We start from the raw sequence: 27,163 nt of genomic DNA, 5'->3' as shown, positions 1-27,163 counted from the left end.
TGGCCCTTGCTTGGGATCTCCTCTACAGGCAGAATCTGCAAGGTTGATTGAAATGATTGTGAAGTTAAGACTAAGCAACTGAGGAAGCCGTAAATAGGCAATATTGTTTTTTTGTAAGTAAAATAGCTGCTTTATTCTTTTGGGTTGTTTGACCTTTATTATTCTGCAGAGCCGTTCTCCCATTTGCCGCTCTCACCTTCATTAACACACTTTTGAGAACCCAAACATTCTATTAGGGAGCTGGCCCTGCCCTGAGAGCTGGGGGTGTCTTCATTCGTTTTTGCAATTAGATTGTAATCTGGCTGAACATTGCATAATGGCCCGGTACTTGCCCGAGTGGTGTGGCCGCTGCGCTTGCCCGAGTGGCATGGCCGCTGCGCTCCCCCTTGAGGTTTAGTAATGGCCCAGGTACTTGCCCGAGTGGCGTGGCCGCTGCGCTGCCCCTTGAGGCATAGTAATGGCCCAGGTATTTGCCTGAGTGGGGTGGCCGCTGTGCTGCCCCTTGAGGCGTAGTAATGGCCCAGGTACTTGCCCGAGTGGCGTGGCCGCTGCGCTCCCCCTTGAGGTGTAGTAATGGCCCAGGTACTTGCCCGAGTGGCGTGGCCGCTGCGCTGCCGCTTGAGGCGTAGTAATGACCCAGGTACTTGCCTGAGTGGCGTGGCTGCTGTGCTGCCCCTTGAGGCATAGTAATGGCCCAGGTACTTGCCCGAGTGGTGTGGCCGCTGCACTGCCCCTTGAGGTGTAGTAATGGCCCAGGTACTTGCCCGAGTGGTGTGGCCACTGCGCTACCCCTTAAGTAGTAATGGCCCAGGTACTTGCCCGAGTGGTGTTGCCGCTGTGCTGCTCCTTGAGGCGTAATAATGGCCCAGGTACTTGCCCATGTGGCATGGCTGCTGCGCTACCCCTTGAGGCGTAGTAATGGCCCAGGTACTTGCCCGAGTGGTGTGGCCGCTGCACTGCTCCTTGAGGTGTAGTAATGGCCCAGGTACTTGCCCGAGTGGTGTGGCCGCTGCGCTTCCCCTTGAGGCGTAGTAGTGGCCCAGGTACTTGCCCGAGTGGCGTGGCCACTGCGCCGCCCCTTGAGGCATAGTAATGGCCCAGGTACTTGCCCGAGTGACGTGGCCGCTGCACTGCTCCTTGAGGTGTAGTAATGGCCCAGGTACTTGCCCGAGTGGTGTGGCCGCTGCGCTTCCCCTTGAGGAGTAGTAGTGGCCCAGGTACTTGCCCGAGTGGCGTGGCCACTGCGCCGCCCCTTGAGACATAGTAATGGCCCAGGTACTTGCCCGAGTGACGTGGCCGCTGCACTGCTCCTTGAGGCGTAGTAGTGGCCCAGGTACTTGCCCGAGTGGCGTGGCCGCTGCGCCGCCCCTTGAGTCGTGGTGCTAGAAGGTGCTCTATTGTTATTGATAATGTTCGGCGCAGAGGGCGGGGGGTGACTAATAACAATGCGCCCCATTAGCAAGTCTGGAATTGGACCAGAAGCCTGATCTGCAGCTTTCCTTTCCATCAGTACAGAAGTGCCTTGCAGGGGGCCATCTCTGGTCTCCCGAAAACCCGGAGACTCCACGCTGTCCCCTGGAGACCCTGAAAAGAGTGTAAAAACCCTGAGTAACTGGGTTAAACCCGGAGACTAGGCAGGTATGAATTGAAAGTATGCTAAGAGAAATACTAACCAGACTTTCAAAGTGTGGACATGGTATTCTCATATAACTGCCTTATACGTATGCACAATTTAGAAGTAACACTCATGTATGTTGAATCTGTGAAAGCCTTATACGATGCTGTGTAAAATTGCAATTATGTGCAAGTTTAAAAGCTATTGCTGCAGGGTACATGGACGGCTATTTCTCCCAATATTAAACTAAACTCCAGGACCTCCCCTCTGCTGTCCTGAAGACAGGGCTGGGTGTCATCATCAATGAGAGCCATTACTTAAATATATTTAAAGAAATATACTTCTTAGTTCTGAAACACAGTGGAAAACGGATAACTCATGTCTGTTCAAGAGTGACCTTGTGGTCAATAGTCCCATACAAGTATCCATTAGGGGCCTCACATGCCTTGAAGGGGTAAGATAACATTAACACAGACAAGATGCTGCCTAGTCACATAGGAGAACTGCAACTTAAAAAAGGGGGGGAGGAGAGGAGTGCAAGAGGCCTGTGGAGCTGGAGATTAAGTGAATGGAACAACACATTTTATCGCATACAAGGGGCAGCATACATGTCACAGTGGTCATTTCAGACTTTTATTAAAGGTGACAGTCACCCCCTTTTAACCATGCTAAAACAATGTTGGTGTAATAAACATAACTAGAGTTATTAATAAAAATGTGATTTGGGCCTTCCCTTGATTCTGAGAGATGTGAAAGTTGGTATGAGCGTGCAGGTAATATTTAACATGGGGACTGTACATTGGCATACTTTTCACTGATATGGCTCCAGACTAAATGAATAAAACAGTATCTCTGCATTGGAGGGGCTTGCAGACCTCAGACTAGCCTTATCGAATTCGGCTTAAAATGTAGTTCTGAAAAATATATTCATACATGTAAAGATTTGGAAATGTAGGGTACTTGCCATGTTGAGCGATGTATGGGTCCTAAAGCATGCCAAGCCCACCTGTCAAAGTGGGACGACAAAGCTTTCTCCCCCTACAGCAGTCCCACATCACTTCCCCATCCCCTTGTCCTATCAGAACACAGGTGGGAGGTGGGAAGTGATGATCAACCAATCCCTTTTGTCAGAATCATGACAAGTTTGTGATGTCATTTGCCCAAATAAGAAGGTTAGTTTGCATTAGAAGTGGACTTTCCCACTTATTCCTGCTGCTGAAATCTGGTGATAAACACCCCAGCAGAGAGGCCTAAACCTTGCATTGGAGACAGGAACCAGAAGACACAGAAGCTGATGGGGACCCCTTGGAGGATTCAGAGGAGATCTGTGACTGACGCCCTTGCTGTCCCAGCGGTGCCCTGATGTTCCTTGATGCCCAGTTCAAGGCCTCTTTTGTCAGTAGAACTACCCCAAAGCCATAGATTGTGTAGGCCCTATATTTTTCCAGCACTATTTTTGTTATTTCCCCATAGAAAAAGACCCTGTTTGTCTGTGTAGATCCCTTGTGTATTTAATCAAAGTAAATCAATTAATTCCCCTTTAGTGATCACGGGATGGGTATTGTTGTTATTAAAAACCAACAATCTTTTCCCAGTGTTTTTTGAACCGGTATAGACATAAAGATTTGCCAAAAGATTGAATCCAAAAACTCGTTTTCCACGTGATTGCACAGCGTGCAAAACAAAATTGCCCATGGTCCCCTTCAGTCTAAATCAGAAGGAGAAGCCTGTAGTGCCTTTGCATATGCAAGGTGCAAAATGAAATTGCCCCTGTGTACCCATTATGTTCTGACCGAAACCCCAAAGCCCTGTCTGCTCTTTTTTGGTGTGGCAAAACACATTTACAATTGCTTTTTTTTCATTCAGATTTCACAATCAAAACACTACATCTGAGCAAATATGCGCCGATAAATGGCAATATGGAGGACTGGTGGTTCAGAATCCTGAGTGGGAGTTCCGTCCATTTAACTTGTTCGGTGATAAACTTTATTGATATGCTCAATGTATAAGACTATGGGCTGGATACAGGATCTGGTGTCCATCTGTCATTGAACAGGGTATCGACTAAGGAATTGTGTATTTCAAAAAGTTTAATAATAAACTAAGAAAAAAAAAAAAAAATTGTGCTCTGACCAAAACCCCAAAGCCCTGCCCGTTCTTTTTAGATGCGGCAAAAACTAATTTCCCATTGCTTTTCTTTCTTTCATATTGTCTCTGTGGCCAAAACCCCAAATACAATGTTCCCATTGTGTTCCCACTCTCTGCCACTGGCCTTCCATTCAGAGGACTTAAGTCTAATTGATGTTTAGAGGGTGACGGTTGCTGGGAGAACAGTTTTCTGACCCAAATCTGCAATCACTGTGTGTGTTGAATTGTTATTTTTTTTGTATTGCTGGGTGATTTAAAAGGAAATCATTGTGATTGCGTATCTCAGTGTTGGTAGTTTGCAGAAGTCATTTTGGTCTTGTGTTGCCACAGCGTTGGTGGCTGATGTTAATATATTTGTGAAATTTGGTTTAAATAAATTAATTAATTAATATATTTTTAATACACACCGGCCTGGTTCCTAGTCGATTGTGGCACTGGGTACTGGTTGAGGTTGAGTGCAAGACGGGTTGGAGACCTCACCAAATAGAACCTGCATCAAAATCATAGTGATTTGTTGTGTGTCACATCCATTGGGGCAAGGAACTCCCTGAGCTGAGTATGACCCTTTAATAAACCGTGACACAATCTTGCAGAGCACAGAGGCATACGGATCCAATAATGGCCCCCACTTGTCCGCCCCAATGGATTAGCTTCAGTGCAAAAACAAAACATACGGCCCTTTGTGGGCAGATCCCGACATCTCATCCAACAGGTTGGAGATTACCACAAAACCACTCCACACCATTGATATGGGGTATCATATATCTGGTGCATTAATTTAAATTGTAATTATCAGTCTGATATATATATATGAACACATCCGGAATACACATATGCAAGTCCTCACATTAAGCCTGCATTATTATCTGGAAGTAGAGAAAAGAAAACAGGTTTGTTTTGAGGGTACTCAGTGTTGCGATCCTCTCCACCCTCTCTTCCCAACAGGTTAATTCATGGGTGATCTCATAGGGTTTAACTTGAGACTTCAAGATGCTGAATACAAAACAATGGAATGTTCCCAGAATGGCCTTCATGTGCAGAGCCCTTCACCCTAACAGGTCTGTTCAGAATGTACATTTTTGGGTGCACTGAGGTTCAATCTTATAGAAATTGGCAAATGCTAATTCTCCTCCTCCGCAGTGCCCTGAATCCAGAAAGTCACCAGGAGATTAAGGGTAGGTTCATTAAAGGGAATGCCTCAGTCACGTAATGTTTATTGCCGAACTTAGAGCGTAGTCAGTCGTGAGCGGCCATTTTGAATCCCATGGAATCGTATGCTGTGGTGAGTATAGTTTTTTAGTAAAACCCCAAGTTGGCACTTTTAGACAATGTCTATGTCTACGCGCGTGACATTTCTGGTCTACAAACCTTTATTTAAATCATGCCGAGTTGTGCCGTCCTATGATGCGACCAAAGCAAGCCCCCCGTTCCCCTTGGTCCCTTACAAAATTGATAGTCTGAATCTGGACTTACTTTGACTCTAAATAAATGTCTAGAAGCGAGCAGCCATTTCACAAAAGGCGACCCGGGTTTGTACACAGGGAGCCCTGGTGATAGAGATAGAGGCTTCAGGAGTGCATTTTGCTTGAGGACCGCCATCGTGCCGGTGATCGAGAGCATCAACATGTCCCACCTGCGAAGATCATTAGGGATTTGTCCGATTACTCAGTCGTAATAACATGCGTAGAACTCTTTGTTGTCTAGAGGACTCCATGCAGCCTGGTATTTACGCTTTCCTATGTGGATATAAGAAGGGATTTCCCAATAGGTCAGCCTCTACTTGGCTCACCTTTCGGAACCAGTCCTGATCTACTCCTGTTGACCTTGTGTCCTGTCCCAGCCACACATAGTTGCAGGACACCCAGTGGGATTGCTGGTGTGAGTGGTAGTCAGGGGATGCACAGGAGCACGTCATCGGTGTACAAAGACGCCCTGCGCTTGCCTGCCCTATTGTAGTCCACTTGTATGAATCGGATAACACGCTGAAGGTTCAATCATCAGGGCATTAAGTAACAGGGAGAAGGGGCCTCCCGGGCAACCCGAAGAGTGCGCAGGACACACTGCCAGTGTTCCTAGAGGAGTACGTTGCTCTACACAACATCTTAACACAGTCATGCTGTGATATTGTCTGTAAGCCTAACTGCTTGGCCCACTTTTTTCACAGATGGCAGGCTTTTTTGTGTCGAATTTAGAAATGGGATCTTCCTTGGCGCTACCCTCTCCTGGGCAGACTCACACACACATGCTCACAAACAGGTGCTGCAATATCGAAGGTCACACTGCTACACGGACGTAGGCAAAGCGCTTTCTCTCGCTGTTACTTTATTAAACCTGCAACTGTTTGTTTAAAAGGCTCTTTCAGGTTTACACCTCTCGTGTGTCAGGTGGGCCTGTGTGGGGCTGACCCCCGCAAGTGCACCTGGTTATGAAAGACGGACAGTGTTTCCCAGACGAACACAGCTGAGAGGGTTGGCCTTGTGCGCTCTGATCATGGTGGGTAGAGCAAGGGAAACGCGCACGGTCTGCAGTGAGGAGGCAACATTGGACATGATAAATACATAGGTTATGGGGTGCTCGCCTGCAGTCTCCTCCGGGGTGAAGTCAGACGGTAGAAGTGGGGTGAGCAGTGGGGGAGGGGTATCTCTTACAGCTGAGTGGGTGAGTTACCTGGTATCGCATAAACTATGACCGGCCCATTATCAGTGTCTCTTTTCTAATGAAGGGCTCATGAATATTTCAGGATGAGAGTGTTGCACCGTGTACTGAGCCATCCATCAAGGCTGGCCAGTCTGTCCAACAACAGATCCGGCTCTTTGGGGGATGTGGGTCCTGGGAACATCTAGAAGTTACCTGTAAGGACCCGCAGCGGGTGCACCTGTGCACACAAGCCTGGAACGCAGCCTGTGGAGCACACAGCACCCACGCGTTCCCTCGCTGGTGGCTGTGGGCACTGGGTGCATGAACCCCTCTGGGGATATGGGCAACCTTCCCCAAGACCTGCGAGGCGAGGACACTTAACTTTTCCAATTCCAGGAGTTGAAAACTTGGGGAAGGTGTTTGCTTTTGCTTCCCCGTGGGTGGATCGACGAGAAGTCTTCTGGGGGGGGGGTCAGAGAGGGGGGAGGACTCACCAGTGTGAAGTCGAGAGCACACATGGTGAACATTAGAACACACACAACACCGACATCTACATTTCACACAACGGGGGGAGTGGTGCGTTGTGCTTTGCGTGGGTGTCGGTTGTGGTTTGCCAGTAGTAGGCACTCCTTTAAAATGCATGCAAGGTGCAAACTGACAGCCTCCCCAAAACACATCTGTCTGCAGAATCCCACCGGGAGACGATTGTCTTGATGGACTTGCAGTCAGGGGTGTTGCTAGGTCTGGAGAAGATCAGGGGGCTGCACTAATGTCGGGACTTGGAGTTGACTGGCCTTCTGTATGTAGCCCTTGTGCTTCTGTGGGTATCTAGGCACTAGTTTCATTGTGGAAAAGCAGGTTATTTAAAACGCTCTCGTTTTTTTCTTTTGTTTTGTTTTTTTCTTCCAAGCGCTGGTCCGGGATTCAAAACCTCTGTTTGTTCAGCGTGGTCTAGCTTCCAAGACCCGCACGATGCCACGGAGCTGTCCTCCAGTCCTGTCCATCCGGGGATACAACCATAAGACCCAGGGCTATATCCCCCCAAACCTCCCAGCAATGCCTCTGCTCGCAGTGCATGTCAACGTACAAGGATGGCCAACGGACACTTGTCCCCCGACGACTGATCCGCAGAAACGCGTGGCGACGCCGCTAGTTCCGGGGCAGACGGACGACTCTCGCTGTCACACAGACGCCTTTCATCCATTTCAGTCAATTCATATCTCTGCTCTGGGGGGACATCGCATTTATTATAATTAGCGGTAATTGCGGCAGATTAGTGATTACCCTTTTATAGATAGCTTCTCAATAGGCATTAGGCCGTGCATCAATCGTGACTGGCTCTGCTCGTTACAGGCGGCGCCATGGGGCAACCGCGCGCCGCAGGCGTGCCAGCTCCAAATGTCTTCCCGGAAGCCATCTGCTGCAAGAGTGCTCCAGTGCCCGCTGCAGCTCATGGCGACGTGTGGGGGCATGCGGGCTTCCGGTGCTGCCATGGAATGGTGTGTTGGGTAGTCAGAGGTGTGGCGTGGTGCAGCACAGAGACGGCAAAAGGATGGCTGCCACCCCCGGCGACGTTGGCCAAGTGATGCATTTTTACTGGTGGTGGGTGGTGCTGCATTTCCCCACGCCCACCTCATTGACCCAGGGACTTCTGCATGTGCTCAAGTCCACCGTGTGGGCTGCTGTGGAGGCGATTCCTGTGTTCGACGTGACAGCGGTTGCTGCATCCTTTTTGGGCGTAGCTTCATGCTCTGTGACTCCCGCTGTTCGCCATCACGCTTGTGACGTGTCCCCCTCTTGTTTGCTTCTCTTAGACCTGTTGCATACTTCCATCATGACACTCTTCTGGTTGTCTAACACCTATTTCCTGTTTGCCCTCCTGTTTCTAGTTTATTTTCTTCTTGTCTCCGGTCTTTTCACCTGACACGTGTTGCCTGCTCCCATCACACATCTTGTGTGCGTCCACTAAAACCTCTTACCTGCTTTCTTTTACACCTCTAGTCTGTTTCCCTCAAAGCTGTCATATTTTCCTTAAAATCTCTCATCTATTTTCACAACACCTGTTGCCCGTTTCCCTAGCACCGTATCCCTGTTTCCCTAGCTCTGCTTGCCTGTTTCTCTAGACTGTGTGCCTGTTTCCCTAGCTCTGCTTGCTTTTTACCAAGCACTGCTTGCCTGTTTCCCTAGCACTGCTTGCCTGTTTCTCTAGCAGTGCTCGCCTGTTTTCATAAAACCTCTTGTCTGTTTCCCTAGAACTGCTTTCCTGATTCCCTAGCACTGCTCGCTTGTTTCCATAAAACCTCTTGTCTTCTTCCCTGTTTTCCAAGCACTGCTTGCCTGTTTCCCTAGCTCTGTTTGCCTTTTTTTTACCTAGCACTGCTTGCCTGTTTCCCTAGCACTGCTTGCCTGTTTCCCTAGCACTGCTTCCCAGTTTCCATAAAACCTCGTGTCTGTTACCCCAGCACTGTTTGTCTGTTTGATTAGCACCGCTTGCCTGTTTCCCTAGCACTGCTTCCCTGTTTCCATAAAACCTCTTGTCTGTTTCTCTAGCACTGCTTGCCTGTTTCCATAAAACCTCTTGTCTTCTGGCTCGTTTCCCTAGCACTGCTTGCCTGTTTCCCTAGCACTGCTTGCCTGTTTCCAACAAAAACCTTGCCTGTTTCCCCAGCACTGATTGCCTATTTCCCTAGCATTGTTGCCTGTTTCCCTAGCACTGCTTCCCTGTTTCCATAAAACCGCTTGTCTGTTTCTCTAGCACTGCTTGCCTGTTTCCATAAAACCTCCTGTCTTCTGGCTCGTTTCCCTAGCACTGCTTGCCTGTTTCCCTAGCACTGCTTCCCAGTTTCCATAAAACCTCGTGTCTGTTACCCCAGCACTGTTTGTCTGTTTGATTAGCACCGCTTGCCTGTTTCCCTAGCACTGCTTCCCTGTTTCCATAAAACCTCTTGTCTGTTTCTCTAGCACTGCTTGCCTGTTTCCATAAAACCTCTTGTCTTCTGGCTCGTTTCCCTAGCACTGCTTGCCTGTTTCCCTAGCACTGCTTGCCTGTTTCCAACAAAAACCTTGCCTGTTTCCCCAGCACTGATTGCCTATTTCCCTAGCATTGTTGCCTGTTTCCCTAGCACTGCTTCCCTGTTTCCATAAAACCGCTTGTCTGTTTCTCTAGCACTGCTTGCCTGTTTCCATAAAACCTCCTGTCTTCTGGCTCGTTTCCCTAGCATTGTTGCCTGTTTCCCTAGCACTGCTTCCCTGTTTCCATAAAACCTCTTGTCTGTTTCTCAAGCACTGGCACTGCTGGCCTGTTTCACTAGCAATGGGTGCCTGCTCCCGAGCCCCTCATGCTTGTTTACATTTGACCTTGTATGTGTCCATACACCCCTAATTTGCTTTCCTCTCATCTGTCTGTTTCACTTAGGATTCTTGTTTATAATGCTCCATCTTCTGCTTGTATCTCTTGCACCTCTTTGCCAGTTTTCCTCTCTCCTCGTTTTTTTTTCCACTCGCTTCTCTTCCTGTTTCCATCGTATCCCTTCTCTGTCCCCCAGACCTCTTGTCTGTTTCCACTCGCACCTCCTGTCTGATTTCTGACATCCCTTTTACACTTTGTCTCACAGCTTTATTCTCTACCGCTCACACCTCGTGTCTCTTTGCCTCACATCTGATATGTTTGCCTCCATGCTCTCGTCGGTTTATCTAACACGCCTTCTGTTTCCCACACAGCTCGCGTCTGTTCCCCGCACACCTCTGCTTTTTTCCCTACACACCTCTTGTGTGTACCTCACAGCTCGTGTCCGTTTCCATTGCATCTCTTGTCTGTTACCCTCACAGCTCATGTCTGTTTCCCACACATCTCTTGTGTGTCCCTCACAGTTCGTGTCTGGTGTACTCACATCTCTTGTGTGTACCTCACAGCTCGTGTCCGTTTCCATTGCATCGCTTGACTATTTCCCTCACAGCTCGTATCTTTTTCCCTCACAGCTCGGTTGTCCCTCACAGCTCATGTCTGTTGTCCTCACATCTCTTGTCTGTCGCTCACAGCTCGTACCTTTTCCCCTCAAAGCTCGTTTCTGGGGACCTCACATCTCGTGGGTCCCTCACAGCTCGTGTCTGTTGTCCTCACATCTGTCTGGCAATCACAGCTCGTATCTTTTCCCCTCACAACTCGTTTCTGGTGTACTCACATCTCTTGTGTGTCCCTCACAGCTCGTGTCTGGTGTCCTCACAACTCTTGTGTGTACCTCACAGCTCTTGTCTGTTTTCCGCGCACCTCTTGTGTGTACCTCACAGCTCGTGTTGTTTTCCGCTGTGTGTCATACATAGCTCTCGTTTGTTTCCCTCATGCACCCCCACACGCACTCCCGCCCGTTCCCCTTACATGTCATGTCTTTTTCCGTCACGCCTCTTGACTCTGCCTCTCACCTCTTCGCTTCACACGAATCCGCTGCTTCCGCCACGTCTGCTCAGAAAACACGTCCTATAGTGTTGGCACTGCCACCTCATCCCCTCAGCACTCCCCGCTGTTCTCCTCAGACCAGTCACCTGTTTCCGTGTTGCCACTCTTCCGCACTGCACACTTCTTTCGTATTCTGCTCTAACACATCTCACTTGCTCTTTAACCCTAACTCTGCCACACTTTTCACACAGCTTTCCATGCCAGAGAAACGCGTCTGCATAAACCAGCGAACAGCCACTTACTTGTGGAAACCGGTTACTGAGACGTGTCCCAAAGTTTTTTTCACTTTCCCTGTTTTTTGAATTATTGACCTTGGGGTGCCAACTTTTACATTAACCAGTTTGGGCTGAACCACATGGAGCACTCTTCGACACAGGCGATAGCTTTGAAAGTAACATTAGGCTCAATCCCCAGGAGGCATTGTCACTGGAAACACTGCAGAGATAATGGCTAAGGTAGGGCAGCTAGCAGCCCCTGCGATGTGGCCCCCACCTAAAGCTGGCTAGCCACACTGCAGAGGCTGTAGGACTCTGCTATGTCAGCAGTCTCACAAGTCCTTTCCACTGGTCGTGTTTTGTTGACCTGTGTTTTCTGCCTATTTCTAAGGTATATATTGGCCATTCTGGGAAGCAAGTCCAAATTCCATTAGAAATAGGCCCAACGCATGTGTAAATCCACAATGATGGTGAGAGGGTCATTGTGGGAACTCCCGGACAAAGCGAATACCCCTGAAGCAACCGACAGAAAACTTCCCCTTACTTAAGCAGCCCTCCAGCCTCTATGGCACTCCCACCTTGTCACCATCTAGTTGCAACCTTTATGCACTTCCTGGAGGAGCTGCCCACTCTTCGAGGTGGGTCACCTCATGTCATGAATCGGTGATGTCCCCAGCTCCGCCGCCATTTTATTTCAGGTTTGCAACTCGGGTTCTCATAATGTCACTCGCTTAAAGTGTCCATCTGCATCTCTCGCCGGCTGCAGAGGGCGCTTTGGAAGCATTTTGGAATTAAATGATGACTTGGTGCAGCAGTTTTAGTGAGACTGCACTTCCCACCAACAACAAAAGTGGTGAATGACATGTGTTCCATTGGGCATATATACTGGCATTGCTCTGGCCATTCCTCCATAGCATATGAAGGCCGGATATTGGATGGCGATGCTGTTTCTCTCAGGCAGATGGCATGTGGCCTTGCCAGCTGGATTGGACTGCACCTCTTGGTGACAGGACCAAGGCACTGGTGTGCAAATGGCTGGTCAGCTTCCTCAATGGCAGAGATGTGCTACCGATAATGACACGGAAGGCTGCATAGAACACTGGTTTGGCTTTAGAGACTGACGGAGAGGTATTAATGCAATTTAGTACCCGGCGAGAGTCAAGCAGAATGCAACACGCATTCTGATTGGCTCTCGCCGGGTCCTTACCCGGCCGAGAATCCTTCGATTCTCGGTCAGGATTACAGCCGCCTTGTCCTCGGCGGGGGGCGTGGCAGCCCCTCAGCCAATGAGGAGGCTCAAAGCGGGGGCCATCCCCGCTCCGCACCTCCACACAGCTGGAAGCTTCCATCGTCCCCCGCCAGGGACGCAGGTATGTTTTTTTTTTTTTTTCATCCCCTCCCTCCCAACCCCGCTTAGCTTCTGCTTCTTTTTCGGGAGCGGACGCGCTGGAAACATTTGTGTTTCCAGCGCATCCGCTCCCGATGGCCGCCATGGAAAGGGAAAACGGACTCTGTTTTCCCTTTCCATGGCGGCCATTTTCTTGGTCTTTTTTTTGTTTTTTATCCTGTCCGTTTCGGGACAGAAAAAAATGCTTTTAGTGCCCCGGTCACGCACATAATGCGGACCGGGGTACTAAAAGCTATATGACCCTCCCGGCGGGGGCATTACCGACTCAGGTAATGCCCCAGGGCCTTCGCCAAGGCCTTGCTTCGCTCGGGCCTATAACTATGGACCCCGGGGCATTACCTGAGTCGGTAATGCCCCCGCCGCTCGGGTCATATTGCTTATATAATGGCACACCCGTGGAGGGCCATATGTTGGGGAGTGGTTATTATCCCAAGATATTATACCCCGCCTAGATATACAAGGCCATTAGCACATTGGGGTAATCGCAATAGATGTTTTGGATGTGTGCTGGTGAACTAAAAACACGTTGGTTTAATTGTGAGTAAAATAACTACACACAATATTTTTGTAAAAGAAATGCGGGTTTATTTTGTAATATTTAAATAGCAAGATTGTGTTTATGACATAAGCATTTGAATTGTAAACATGGTACCAGCTAATGAGTTGTAGCAGGATCGTGCATTGGGTGAAGTGGCAAGAGAAATGGTGCATTTGTACAAAACTGAAAGCATGGTTGCTGGTAGCTTTCCCTGTGGTGCATTACATTGGCTGTTGCCTGTCATGTTGAAGTTTGGGGAAACACAGTGAAAAAGAAAGAGTATTTAGTAGAAAGACACGTTGCCACGAAATGGCATTGCCATCACGTGACTACTGGACATGACTTCTGCTGTTTCTCCGTCGTCTTCTGAGGTCAGCGTGTTTGCAATGCAGCCAATACGAGTTATCTTTTAATGGTTCCAGTCTTCCTAATAGGCCGAGATAAGGTCAATAAAGACCTGATTGTACTAAAAGTGCTTACTCATATATTAAAGCCTTGCACTCACACGTTGACATTTTACTCCGTTTTCCCTCCAGAATAACATTTCTCCCCTACCTACCATTAATTACATGCCTACCCTTAAGTCGAAATTCAACTGCATAGATAATGTGACTACATTGGTAAGGTAGCACTCCTGGATGCCTTGAATCTGTCTTCTGGCTCATGCATAACGTCACCTTCTGCATGTCCTTGTTCAGATGCTGGCATGCAGTTTAGAGTTCTGCACTGTGTGAACATGCACGCTGCACTGCCACAGACCATCGCAACACACAGCGTGCTAGAGAAAGTAAAGGGGTTTGTCAGTGTAAGGACACTACTTGACTTTGTGACTGCGCCGGATTACGTGCTAGAGAGACCAACAGAACAGCATGCTTTTATTTTAAACAAATCAAAACACACAAGGTGTTTTAGAGATAACACCTCTTATACACTTGTAAGCAGTTGCTTGAGCAAACAACAGGGGGCAGGCCCAGCAGCAGGTGGGAATTTCACTTTGGGGCGGAACTGTCCCCTCACCCCCCTTCTAAATAGTGAAACATTCGCTGCTGCGTCTGCTGCCCAGAGCAGAGAAAGATTTGCCGACACAGAAAAGAGCAAGGCCACGTCCTTACTTGTCTCCGAGGTTGCCATCTCTAGAAGGGGGGGGCATCATCCCACCCCCTCAATTGTTATGGGAGTCCCGAAAACCTACTGACTCTCCGTAGAAGATGATTTGTAGAACTCATTTAATTTTTGAGTAATGTTCGGTGTTTTTGGTTTTGTCCTGAATACTTTTTGTTTGTTTTTGTTTGGTTCATTCAGTATTTTTGTTAGGGACGAACCCATCTCCTCCCAATCCCTTATTCCCTTTTCTGCCTCATTTATCACTCGCATTCTTCCTTACTCCCTGAACTTTTGTCAACTCTTATTGTCCTTGAGGTGGCAAGCCTTCTCCCTTCTTCCTCGCTCTCCATTCACTTACATTTATTGTCTCTGCTCCACCATCTTGTCTCTCTTAGTAATCCCATAGAGTGTATTCAAACTGTACACTTTCCATGTAAAACCGGTGCCCCCTGATTGGTCATTGCCAGTCTGTTACTGGCTTCCTCCTAATGGCCGAGTCCCTTGTCTAATAAACACAGAAAGGAGACTCAACTACCTGTAGGTTTTTTGTGATTCTGACTGCATAGAAATGGGACTATTGTCCCTCAGTCTGATTTACTCACTTATGTATTGATGTATTTATCTTTTTATGTGTCTGTTTGTTTATATTTATCTTTTTTTAATTATTTGTCACCAATAATTGACCTGAAAACCGTGTTTTTCCAAGTAAAAAATACCAGCTGGTGATATTTTTTAACCGAAACATCAGAAGTCCGAATTTTCCATACAAGATATTTACGCTATGGCGAGGTTGTGCACGCTCGACTGCTCATGCGCGCCGTGCAGTTGGAGGCAGCGCGCCTTCCCACGGAGGCATGTTTCTGCCATTTCTTGGCTAGGCATGGCTGCACGCCTTCAATCTCCAAGGAAATTATTCCGCTCAAGTCCAGCGGCAAAGCGGTGATGCTGGCAGGCCTTAGCACCATTAGCAGTGGATTAGGAGTGATGAGAGGCCGTCGCATGACACATTTCTTTGCAGGCATCGCTCTGAGCCTGAGCAGAATTTAAATGGCGGTAGCACAAATATCCTTGAAAAAAATGAAAAAGGCATGATTCGTTCTTTCAGCTCTCTGTGGGGTGTCCCTCTCGCCTCATTCACTCACCCGCAATCTGTGGGCGTCCGAGTCTGACCCCACGTCCCCTGTCTTGGCTCCCATGGTTTTAGGTGATTGAACAGAAACGCCCACATCTGGACCCGGCGAGGGGCGTTCAGTGTCATGTCTGGTTGACTTCAATAGATAATGTGGAGTTCCATGTGCCACGAGGCCAGCAATGGTGTCACTGCGCTTTACAAATTTAAGCACATGATATAATGGCGAGCCAGTCTGCTTCCTAGACACTGAAGCGGTAAGGGCAGTTCTGCGGTCTGACTAAATAGAGCCAAGAGTCTGGGAATGGGGTGATGGCGACCTCAGGGGTGACATAAAGCATTCACAATTAGGACTTACAGAGAGATGTGTGTTCAGTCATATGATGGCAAAGCCAGCTGTGCCCCCAAGCTGTGCCCCCATGCCACACTCTGGTGCAGCTGCAGACTGATAGAGTTCAAAAGCAGAGAATACATTTCCCCAATACAACAATATTAAAAAACAAGCTGCCATTAGATTAGTGAGGTACTTCACAGCAGAGCCCTCCTGTAACTGGAGCAGTAACAATATCACTCACATCCGCTCCTGGTACCCAGGGAAATTTCAGGTGGGCTGCAAACGTATTTAGAAAATCAATCTTCCTTCAGTGTCTGGCTTGTCAGCCAAGAGCAGCAGGTCCCAGGCTCCTGAGGTGTGCAGTATAATCGCACATCCTGCCAGCTTGGAATGCTCATGGTGGGGGGAAGTGGCCTTCTGTGCGCGTGTGTGAGGGAGGGGGTACCGGCCGTGGTATGGGGGACTGTGGAGACCTGCAAAGGAAGAGTGTGACCTAACTTCCACTCTGAGATTCGAGCCGCTGATATAGACACATGTGTGCACAGGCATGAAGGGATGTGTGTCACGGTGCAGTGTGTGTGAAGGAAAACACACCTGATAATACCCTGAGCCTCGCTTCCTAAACACGGCTCATCCTGTGGAGGTAAACAAGAGGTTTGTAAATGCACTCCACAGGTTTTTTAACAAAATAAGATAACTGATAAACCTCAAGTGATACTTCAAGGATTCAAGGTGTGGGGGAGGAGAAGTGGACCTGCCACCGGTCTACTAGTACGTCTACGTAAGGGAAAAAGAGGATCCAGAAATGTCAATTCTGTGGAGGTCTCAGCTGCAGACCCACCCCCCTCTCTTTCCCTAGGAGTAGAGGGAATGGATGGTTCATGTGGGTACGTTTGCTTATGCATGGACACTCCTGATGCCATTTGCATATATAACAATGGACTGCTGCTTCACAGAATTCGATTTTTCGGGGGCAAATCAAGTTATATACTTAAGTTGAGTATCGCGATACATAGGAAACCCAAATATTGATTTGCTAATAACCTTTGACTCGCATGACCGATTTGGGTGAGATTTTTCTAACAAAATATTTGTCACGGGAACCCCCAGACCAAATATTCTGGGAACGATTTGTTAGAAAATAAAAAATGTAAATTAGAAAGGAGAGAACGTTGCTCTGACCTGCCCCCCATTCATTTCCCCATAGAGAAAAATGCTTAGGGTTATTTTAGCTTGTTCAGGGTTATAGTAGAGAACAATCGGGAAATAAAGTGTGTCACACTGATGAGCGCAGATATTCAGTTTTATTTCTGCATAGTCTGGGTTATTTGTAGTACATTGCTAATATAACTACAGATATGGTAAAACAGTTTAAAAAAAGAGAGTTAAAAAATGTGATTGATACAAAAAAGTTGAATTTTACAGCAACAGTGAGGTGTGGGGTGACCTATTGGGGTAACATGTCAAGGGGTGCAACATGGCCTTGGCCAGTGAGCATGGAGGCTGAGCTCACTGTCCGGGCATAAGGCCATGGCTAGTGGGCCCAAAATGGCAGCCGAGGCTGTGGCCACCTAGTATGTCCAAAGAAACATATTTGAGCAACATGTACACTGGACACCGCCAAAGGCGGTGGCAACCGGCCATGAGCAGTGGGTCTAAAAATCAGAATCAGGCAGATTGCATTGTCTATCCAGTTGCAAAGTCGCTGCAGTGGTGTTTCAGAATTTCTTTGCCGCTCACATAGAAATGTTTAAAATGGTTCATGTCGGCTCATGCAGGACACAATTCAAGAGGACATCTGAAATGCGTGAATCCATCCCCCAAGTATTCACCCCACCCCCTCATACGCCAAACAAAAGAGAGGACTCTCGCAGAGAGGCTGCTGGTGTTTGGTAAATGGTCAAGCACCTGTTCATGTTCATTTATCATAATTGATTTTGCACTCCAGGTCTAACTATTCATTGCATAAAAAATAAAATACAAAATATATAACAATTCTGGATCATACATAGGGGAAGTTTGTTTATGTAACTCTGATGGTCACCAAAACAACTGAACTAATTATAGCAGCACTAAAATGCATGTTTACATTTACTTCATACTTGATCGAAATATAATCCTATTCTCACCAACATATTTGCTGCAGTTTTCCACCAAATTTGTTGTTGCTTTAGTCCATTTTTCCTTTTTGCCTGTGCAGTGCTTTTTTTGTTTTGTTTTGATTTCTTTGGGTAATAAAGAAAGCTGCTTGGATAGTCTGGTGTGTGAAAGCAGCGGCGATGCTGAATTAATCTGAGTGGCTTGCAGGTCTCACACGATTCAGCTTTCATTCTTCAAAGTGAAATTTCACAAGCATCACATTTGAACAACAAAGCAATATATATAAAACATAGACAGGTGTGCAAACGTACAAGGAAATCTGCCCCATATATTGAACTGCAGCCCTCTGGTGGCTTTGAGAGTGAGCTTTGCAAGATTTTCCTGTCTCCACTTCCTCATCCAGTTCTGTTCGTGCTGAAGGCTCCCCTGTAGCGTTTACACCCATTTCTTTACAAAAGGCGAGTGTGTCCTGGCCTCTTCTCTCGAGCGCTGCCTGTATCCCTCTGGCCCCTGCATTCAAATGCTGCTAGAAGTGATTGAACAGCAATTATGTCCTTCACCCTTTTCTGAGTAAACAATGGTCTGAAATCACTCGTGCTGATGGAAAGGTGCTGTTTCTCAGCCTGTTCTGTTCCTTTGTCAGCTTGGCAGTACCTAGACTAGCTGTTGATATGTTTGTTAAAAGTGAACAATGCTCATTTTGAGAAACAAGTGTGTGAAGGGGCTAAACATTAGGGCGGGCCAAGACACATATCCACATTGCTTTCATATATTAACCAGACAGAACGGCCCTGGATGCACATCCTCATAAGAGAATTGCTTTATGTCAGAGTTGAACCTACTGCCATTAGCCAGACCAAATTAAAAACGCTTCAAAGGAAACATTTCAGAGGAATAGTCCTATGTTTTTCAGAACTAAAAGGAAATGTAATCACTGCTTCCTGATAGTTATTTGTTTATTCCTCGTTAAATCAGAATAATTTCCTGGCTCTGGTTGCCTTCATTGTCGGATTGCTCAAGGTAGGTGTAGGGTGTTGTCCCGCTGTGTGGTCTGGGGAGGTTGGAGGTCATCTACGGATGTATGTTTTGTAGGGATGGGCAAGAAGAATTCCAGGTAGGGGATTTGGGTTATTGCGGTGGGAGGTGGAATTCCATGTATGGTATTTGTGTTATGGAGTGGCAGTCCCGAAGTAGGACGTTTGTGGGGATGTTAGGGAGACAGGATGCCAGTAATGGTGGCTGGTACTGTATGCCGGCCGAGTGTCAGCAATGGTGTCTTTGGTTCAAAGACTTATATGCTAATTTTGCCGGTTCAGCCCACGTTTGCCTCTTGGAGCCAAGCCGGACTCTAAGGCTCAGCCCTGACTTTGCCCATCCCAGGAATTCTCTGGCTCTCTCAACTCTACATCCTACAAATTCCACCAACAAAGCATAGCTCTCTGACTGTCTCATACAGAGTCCTCACACCTAGCTTTACCCTCGGTCACACACTGGCCCACTTTGGAACTGGAGAGATTGCCCAACATAAATTCTCTGAGAGGCCTGTTAGGTGGGGGCATATTACTCTGCCCGACATAACCGAGCCCTGCTAGTCTCCACTACCGATTGTGAATTCTTAATGTTTCTCCATGGGCATGGCCCATAGGAACACATTCTGCTCACTTTTCACTTATCCTCACCAATGCACAAACATAAGCACCTTATCATTGTTGATAAAATATCAGATAACGTTGAACTCAGGACTCAAGTCCTTAAATAAATGAAAAATCAGGACTATGACGTACACAATGGGAAGTGACATGACAGGAACTGAATGTATCCTTAAGTGGAATGTGCACAATTCTTTCAATATGTCTTTTCCAACTCAAGAAAGTGCATATTGCATGTAAACATTTGCCAAAAGAAAAGATTTTCCTGTATTGTTGCTGGCTAAGTATAAAAGGTGAGCACCTTTTATGTGTAAGAATCTGTAACAAAACACACCCTAACGAGCAGATTACAATACAAGATATTGCACAACTGTGTAATGTAAATATGGCTGGTCTTGTGGCAAAGTGTCTGGTCTAATTCGATTCAGTTTTGCAAACTGAAGTCTATATTTGCCTTTCTGAGTTCTTGTTGCAATGTATTCAAATGAGAACGACAAAGTATGCGGCAAGAGCCGAATAGCAAGAAACAATTCAACCAGAGCTGAATTGCTTTTTTCCCCCAGAATTTGGCCAAATAATTACACAAAGCTGAAGTTTGGTACACCCCTAATATCAAGGGTTATGTTACGTTAAATCTGCACAACTTAACTATGCCGTACGTTTTTTTAGTGAATATATATATATATATATACATATATATATATATATATATATATCATACAATATAATAAAAGGCCAAATGTATGTTTGTCCGAAGCAGTCATGAGAAGGAGAACCTGCCCATTGCACCTGTTGTCACCACTAGAGGGAGCTGTTGCCTTATAAATATATAAGGCCAGATGTAATATTAACACTCTGAAAATGTCTCTCCTCACATACTTTGGCCTGTGTACAGGGCTTTCAAACTACTATACATTACATGGCCTGCGTTAGCGGCCATGTAGTTATGGTTGAGTTGCTCAACCCATAGGAAGATTACTTTTTGGGCACCTCGTAACTTTGCCCCCCCTGGATGAATACTCACAAAACTTTGGGAAATAAGTATATGGACCTGTCAGATTGATTCTGCACATTATGGTGAGGTTTCGTGCAGGGGAATGGGGGGCGGGGTGTCAAAGATATAGGGAGGTCCCAACATTCTTGGTTTTCCCATAGACTCGATGGCAAAAGAAATTTGCTCATGTCGGCAGCTCAAAACGCTGGATGGATTTTCACCAAATTTGTGTCAGGAGCGGCGGTTTGCCCCCAAAGCATGCTTTTGTAAATTTGGTGTAAATCTGTCCTGTTGTTTATTTTTTTTTTAACGGCCAAAAAGTATGTACAAAATAATTAGGAGATATCTGGGTTCGGTCCGCGGACTTACTTCCATGTTTGGTCCGTGGACGGCCTCCGGTTGACCCAGAGGGCTCTGTGATGTCTGTGGACATTGGACACACCCGCTGATTGGATGGTGAAAAGCTTGAGGTGCGTCAAACTTTTGAAAATGCAGTAAAAAAAACATATTAGAAAACAATACATTGACCTTGTGAAATTAATGAAACATTCTCCGAAGAGGTGAGGGGTGATGAGGATGGGATGGGATATGACCATAAAAAGTCCTAAAAACAGGTGTTTTTCCATCTCCGAAATCTGCAAACAGTCCAGATGTCCGGGTCAGTCCTGTGATGTTCGGGAACATCTGAGATGTTTGGGGACATCTATGCCTATTTCTGCATTACAGGGTTGGTTAAAAGCAGTTTTTGGATGGCTTATAACTTCGGTGCCACCCAATGAAACTGCATGAAATTTGGTAATTTCATTCTAGACCTGACAGAGAATGTGTGGTGCTGTTTTGTCAAGAGGAAACACAATTAGAAGAGTTCCCAAAATATTTGAAAGGCTTATACTGTGGTGCAATTTGACGGATCTGCACACATGTTTGCAAGATTTTAGACCTGGATAGGAATGTCTTTGCAAAGTTTACTGGGATTTAGTCAAGAGGGGGCTAAATTAGAGGGGGGGAATCAACATTTTTAGATGGCTTATAACTTTTTGGTAGTTAGATGAATGTGGACAAATGTTTTCAGAAAGATTATAGACCCAACCTTGAATGTTTGGGCAAAGTCTGAATGGATTTTGTCAAGTGGGGCCTAAGTTATATGACTATTTTATGTGCATACATTTTGAAACTTTTCTCAAAATAAAACATGCGTGGATTTGCAGCAAACCTGTGCATGGCGCATAGGAATGACCCAAAAGCCTAGTTTTGCAAATGTGCCTGTGGTTTATTTTTTGAAAAGTGTTATAATCTAGGTACAAAAAATAGTGATATACCTTTGGTGACTGATATATCCTGTGGCCATGGGCAGTGGCCAAATAGTCCGGTTCATGGCCAAAGTCCATGACCCAGACAATCTGGCTACTGCCCATGACCACGAGGGACCAGCAATGTGGTTAAAGTGGACATGGCTACCATGGACCAGCTGTACTGTAAATATTTTCAAAATTGGGATAGGTTTGAATAGGAAAACAAAATCTGCTCGCGGGTACAGGTTTAAGTGATGGAAGGGATTGCAGCAAATATGCACGAGGAGGGTCAGCGAAAACTTGAAAACATGGTTTTGGAAATATGTCCTGTGTTTTATTTTTGAGAAAGTGTGAACATTTAAGTACACAACACAGTGATATAACATTGGTGTCTGGGCAAGGCCGTTAGCAAGGAGAAATGTGTATTTGGTTGTTGGGGCAAGCGTCATGGGCGAAGCAGTAGGTTTGAATGGGAAAAAATATTCTGCTAGCGGTTAGGTCACAAGACACCTGCATGACGAGTATTAGCAAGGATCTGAAAGCATGTTTTTGGAAACATTTCTTGTGTTTTATTTTTCCAAATTGTAAGAATGTAAGTAGAAAAAATAGTGATATCAATTTGGTGCCTGTGTAGTGGGTCTGCCCCTCGGCAAACTCAAATGTGTACTGTGATTTGCTTATTGGGGAATGCGGCATGACCAAACCCAATAACCCATGGATTTGGAGACTGGCCATGGCTGCACGTCATGATCACTGGCCATTGTTTACATTGTTAGGGTATAGCAGACACTGAGCTAGGATGCAGGGTAGGTGCAGTGAATAATAGGGTGGTTGATTTGGGCTGGGGTCATGGTTAAGCCTTATGCCGTAGGCAATTGAACAATGATTTGAGTCCCCCAACATGTGCTGCTGATAATGACAGACGTAAGTATGTGTTGCAAAAAACTATGTTTCTTGAAGGAGACTTATATTTCTTTCATATATATGAAAAGAGAAATTATTCATAATTTATATACAGTGATGTAACGCCACAAAACATTTTCACTTATACAAAACCTATCACATTGACAGAAACAACTTTGTTAAAGGGATGTTACGGGTAAGATGCATCCCACACTTGGGACTCCTCTGCTCCAGTAGTTAGCCAGTGGCCTCCCACCTTGGCATACCTTGGCATTTCCCTCCTGGGTTCTCATGAGCACGTGCCCATCCATACTGCCCTTTCTGTTTATGCACTTCTCTGACTGCACAATGCATATGTGCATTTATAGGAGCACTGTGTACAATTGATTTTGTATAAGTAAAGGAAATCCAGATGCAAAAGATTTTTAGAAGATTGTTAAATGGCAGTTGGTCTGTGGAAGCTTAATATGGTCAGAGGGTTATATGTGCAGTTTTTGGAAGTGATTGATGGATGGATGAGTGACTCTTTGAAAGCAGGCATTGAGGGAGGGTTACATATATAAAATGAAAAAGGGTAGAACGCCTGCCCTGTGGGATGGTGTGCACGCGCCATCCGGGTCTTTTAATTATCCAGGGCTTGTAAAGGGGACTGTGGCGACCGCGGATAGTTATAAAGGTCCATCCATTATGGCCCTTATTATATGCTAGCGAAAAGTATTTGGGACAGAAAATAGTTTCCGCCCTTTTATACTTTTCTTTAGTATACAATTGTCCATTATTCCCATTAGCATAACACAACATGGAGAATCTTATTGAGTCTATGTACTTTACTGAGAGATGTAAAGTAGATGGAGTCTATGTGATTATTTCTTTAGTTCTATTTTCTAACTGTGAAAGGAGGATCCTAAAGGAACATTTTTTGTGTTATTTGATTCTTTTTTTTTGCAGGTGAGGTCAGAAAGTAAGGTGGGGAGGGAAATGAGAGAAGAGGCACCAACCACTAATATGGAGGGGCTGGTGGACAGGGGAAGAACATCTAAGGCAGGCAGCAGTGTTTCTCATGTTCCTTGATTACAGATTCAAAAGCACTTTGAAATTGCTTCCCCCTGCAGAGTGGTGTGTTGCAGTGTATAGAGAGGACTGTTGTCTTCGAAAGAAATGGACCAACAGCCTCTTTGTTGCTTGAAAGGCAGCTGGTGGGATTTTGTGCCCCACAGACGTAGGCTCTGTGGTTACAGCATTGGTTGAGGAAGATGAGGTGGAAGAAGACAGCTACTACTTTCTTAAGAAAGGAACAACCTTTCTGAGAGCAGTGCAGTGGTTGCATTTGGTGTGGCGGCACATGGTGGTGGTCCGGTAGGAGCAGTGTCCAGGTAGTCTGCGACTGAGTACAGTGCACTTCACTTTGGTACATTCCCAACAGTGGTAAATAAATGCCACACCCATGATTCTCTCTGGGTGCTAGAGGTAGGCCCGTCCTCTACCTCATGTTCTTGGTCCTCTTCATTGTCTTTTGAAGTACTGCATTTTTTCTGTTGTTAGGTCCTCCACCTGATGGTGGTGGTGGCTCTTGGGGAGGAGGGATGGCAATAGCTGATGCCATTTATAGGATAAATAACAGTTTTCCCAATATTCTTCCAGGTATGTGTTCTGTGCTGGATTGTTAATGGATAATGAGTAAGAATAGATGTAGCTGTGTAAGGGGACATTTTGAGCTTGAAGGTTTTTAGATCAGCAGAAAATACAGTTCCGAACAGTTTGCGAATCACAGACCCGTGAGCGAAGTGTGAACGCATGTGCAGACACTTCATCATGCCGCGCGCCAGTGCATGGTCTCATGACACTGTCTAAAAAGACTGTGTGATGACGTCAGACGTTCACGGACATCGATGAACGCAAAAACAGTGGAAACATTTGCAAAATATGTATAGAAGTGTTAGACATGATGGTAAAGGTGGGGAATGGCAGAGTTGTAAGGTGAAACTTTGTAAATTGGATACAAAATGTTGCTATTTTGGGGTAAGTATGATATTAGTAAGTTGTAGGAAATTAGCATGCACTGGTAAAACCCCATGAAATTCACTGAAAAAAAACGTTGTTAAAGGGATGTTATGGTTACAACTAAACCCTTAACTAAAGATTGTTCACTGAATTCCAAGGGTTTAATTACACTATCATTTTTTCTGGCCAACTAGCCATGACCTTCAGCTGTGGCTACTGTACACGTTACACCAAGGATTTTAAAAGAGAGGAGGTCACAGGCCGTGGCCCATACCCTCTAAGTACCTTAATGATAAACTGCCCTTCAGACTTTTTACAGTGGGTCACTAGCCATGGGCCGACGCCTCAGGGTCCACCGGACACATCTGTATCCATTGTGCATTGTGCATGTTACACTCATTTTTTCCAAAGACCTATTTCCTCCGCCTAGTCAATGTGGTCTGTTCAGGTGTAAAAGAATTTCGGTGTGATAATCTCTCCCTTTTCCTATTGCTGTGATAATCATCCCTAAGTATGCTCCTTCCCACAGTAATGTGATGTTTTCCAATTACAGCAGTAACAGGAAAAAGCTGATTCATTTTAAAAGTCATCCATATCGGCACTGGCACTCTGCAAGTGTCCCACCTCCTCTTTCCTTCTTGCCCTACCCCCTACTCCTCTCCAGTGTGTTATCCCTCCATGTCCCTCTCCCATTACACCCTTTCACCTTTTGGGTAATTTGACACACTTTCTTTTCTGAGTGCATCTTGCAATGTTACCCCGGTAATCTTGCAAGATTCCCTGGGAATCCCCCTATAGCACCCGAAAATTCAAAAGTCTTCTGTGTCCTCACTGGCACTGAACATGTGCCCACTCCTCTTATCTTGTTCCCCCCAATTCCCTCCATTGTGTTTTTCACTTCCTCCCTCTGTCCCATTTCCCCCACTCACGCTTTTGTTTGTTTTGACCCACTTCCTTTTCCGAGCAATACCATGGTAATCTCTCAAGATTCCCCCGAAAGGCTGAAAATGTTCTACGACAAGCGGCCCCCCCAGCCACCCCGCCCGACCCCAACACCTCCACTTCACATATTGTCCTCTTTGCCCCTCCCCACCTCTTCCCCAGTGTCAATACACTCCATATCCTCCTTCAAATAGCATTTTGAGCACTTTTGATTTTCGGCTTTCCACAGAATTATGACAGGAATTGCTTGAAAAACACAATTTTTTTGCAAGTTTTCATTTTTGAAAAGATTCTCAGCTCCTCTGCCACAAAGCAACAGGAGAGTAGGTGGCAGCCCTTTCTCTGTTGAATATTTTAAAAAGTACAGGGCGGTTTTACCTCACCCAGCAAAAGGAACATATTCCTATTTGGTTCAAATCTGCCCAGCTGTTTCTGTGCTATGCTGTTCAATCAATGCACGTGTTCTCTATGTCAAACATAATGGGACTAGGCAAACAAGAGAGGGTTATTTTTTGTTTACTTAATAAATGTTTCACCTTTTAACCAATCTTCCCCAAACATGCTAAATAATTCCATATAGGAGCCCAAAATTACAAGAACCTGTCATCATCCTCCCTCCTTCAGATAAAAGTTCACCATATTGATAAAAGATTGTACTTTGTATAAATACATGTCAAATTGGAACCGCGCCAAATCACGGCCAGGTGGCCAAAAGGGAAAACAATGTTTAGACAAAGATACAAACCCTCTATATATGCAATCTTAAAATAACATGACGTTCATGTGATTGTACACAGACACATTCATCATAACAATATCACAACCCTGTGTGTACCTCGCATCATCAGAATAATCAACACATACATAAAAACGGTCATAATATACAGTCACGCCCACTCTGGATGCCTGCCTCAATTATCCATGCACTTGTTAAAGGATGTTCATTGCTCAGTATATACAAATAGTGTTACAAACCTACATAGCCAAAGTTACAGGAAAAAGTGAAAAAAATAGGCTTTATGTGTATTCAAAAAAGGACTGCCCGCATATACAGTTGATATCAGCTGATATAATGGCATAGTCACGTATGTATACATTGTATACCCATTCTGAGTCAACACACCAAATCAAACATCTGCACAGATGGAAGAAGATGAAAGCATAGTCAGTGGCAGTGCCCAGAACACAAAGGATTGAGATATAGACATGAGAAGTTATGATCAATTTATCCTCGAAAGGTGTATAACTCTTCCTCCAGATTATGCCCACTCAGAGTTTGTGTGTTCAAATTAATGATATGTTGTGTTTTCACTCTCTTGGGAGCAATTGTACGGCCCCCTCCCTGAGAATACAAATAAAAACACTTCAGAACGTTGTTATGCACCCGGCTGTAGTGTTTGGCAATTGGACATGCTTGAAGCCCATGTTTCATGGCTCTTTTTAGGCTGCAAGGTTCTCCGCTTTAGTTTACAAGCGGTGCTTCACACATACCAGTTGCCACACAAACATATTAGGATGCATTCTACATATTCGGTCTGACGTGTGATAATATCTTTAATTTGTATACATTTGTCACTCACTGGGTGCTTACATCCATCACTAGTTTCAGTATATTTCAGACATGTGCAGATATATTTGTATGGTTTACATTTCAGACATGTGTAGAGCACTATGCTCCGGAGTCAGCTATGCACCCTGATA

This window comes from Ambystoma mexicanum, chromosome 9 (genome assembly GCF_040938575.1).
Source record: "Ambystoma mexicanum isolate Mex_15411 chromosome 9, UKY_AmexF1_1, whole genome shotgun sequence".
Lineage (NCBI taxonomy): Eukaryota > Metazoa > Chordata > Amphibia > Caudata > Ambystomatidae > Ambystoma > Ambystoma mexicanum.
Note: the sequence above shows the minus strand (reverse complement) of the source record.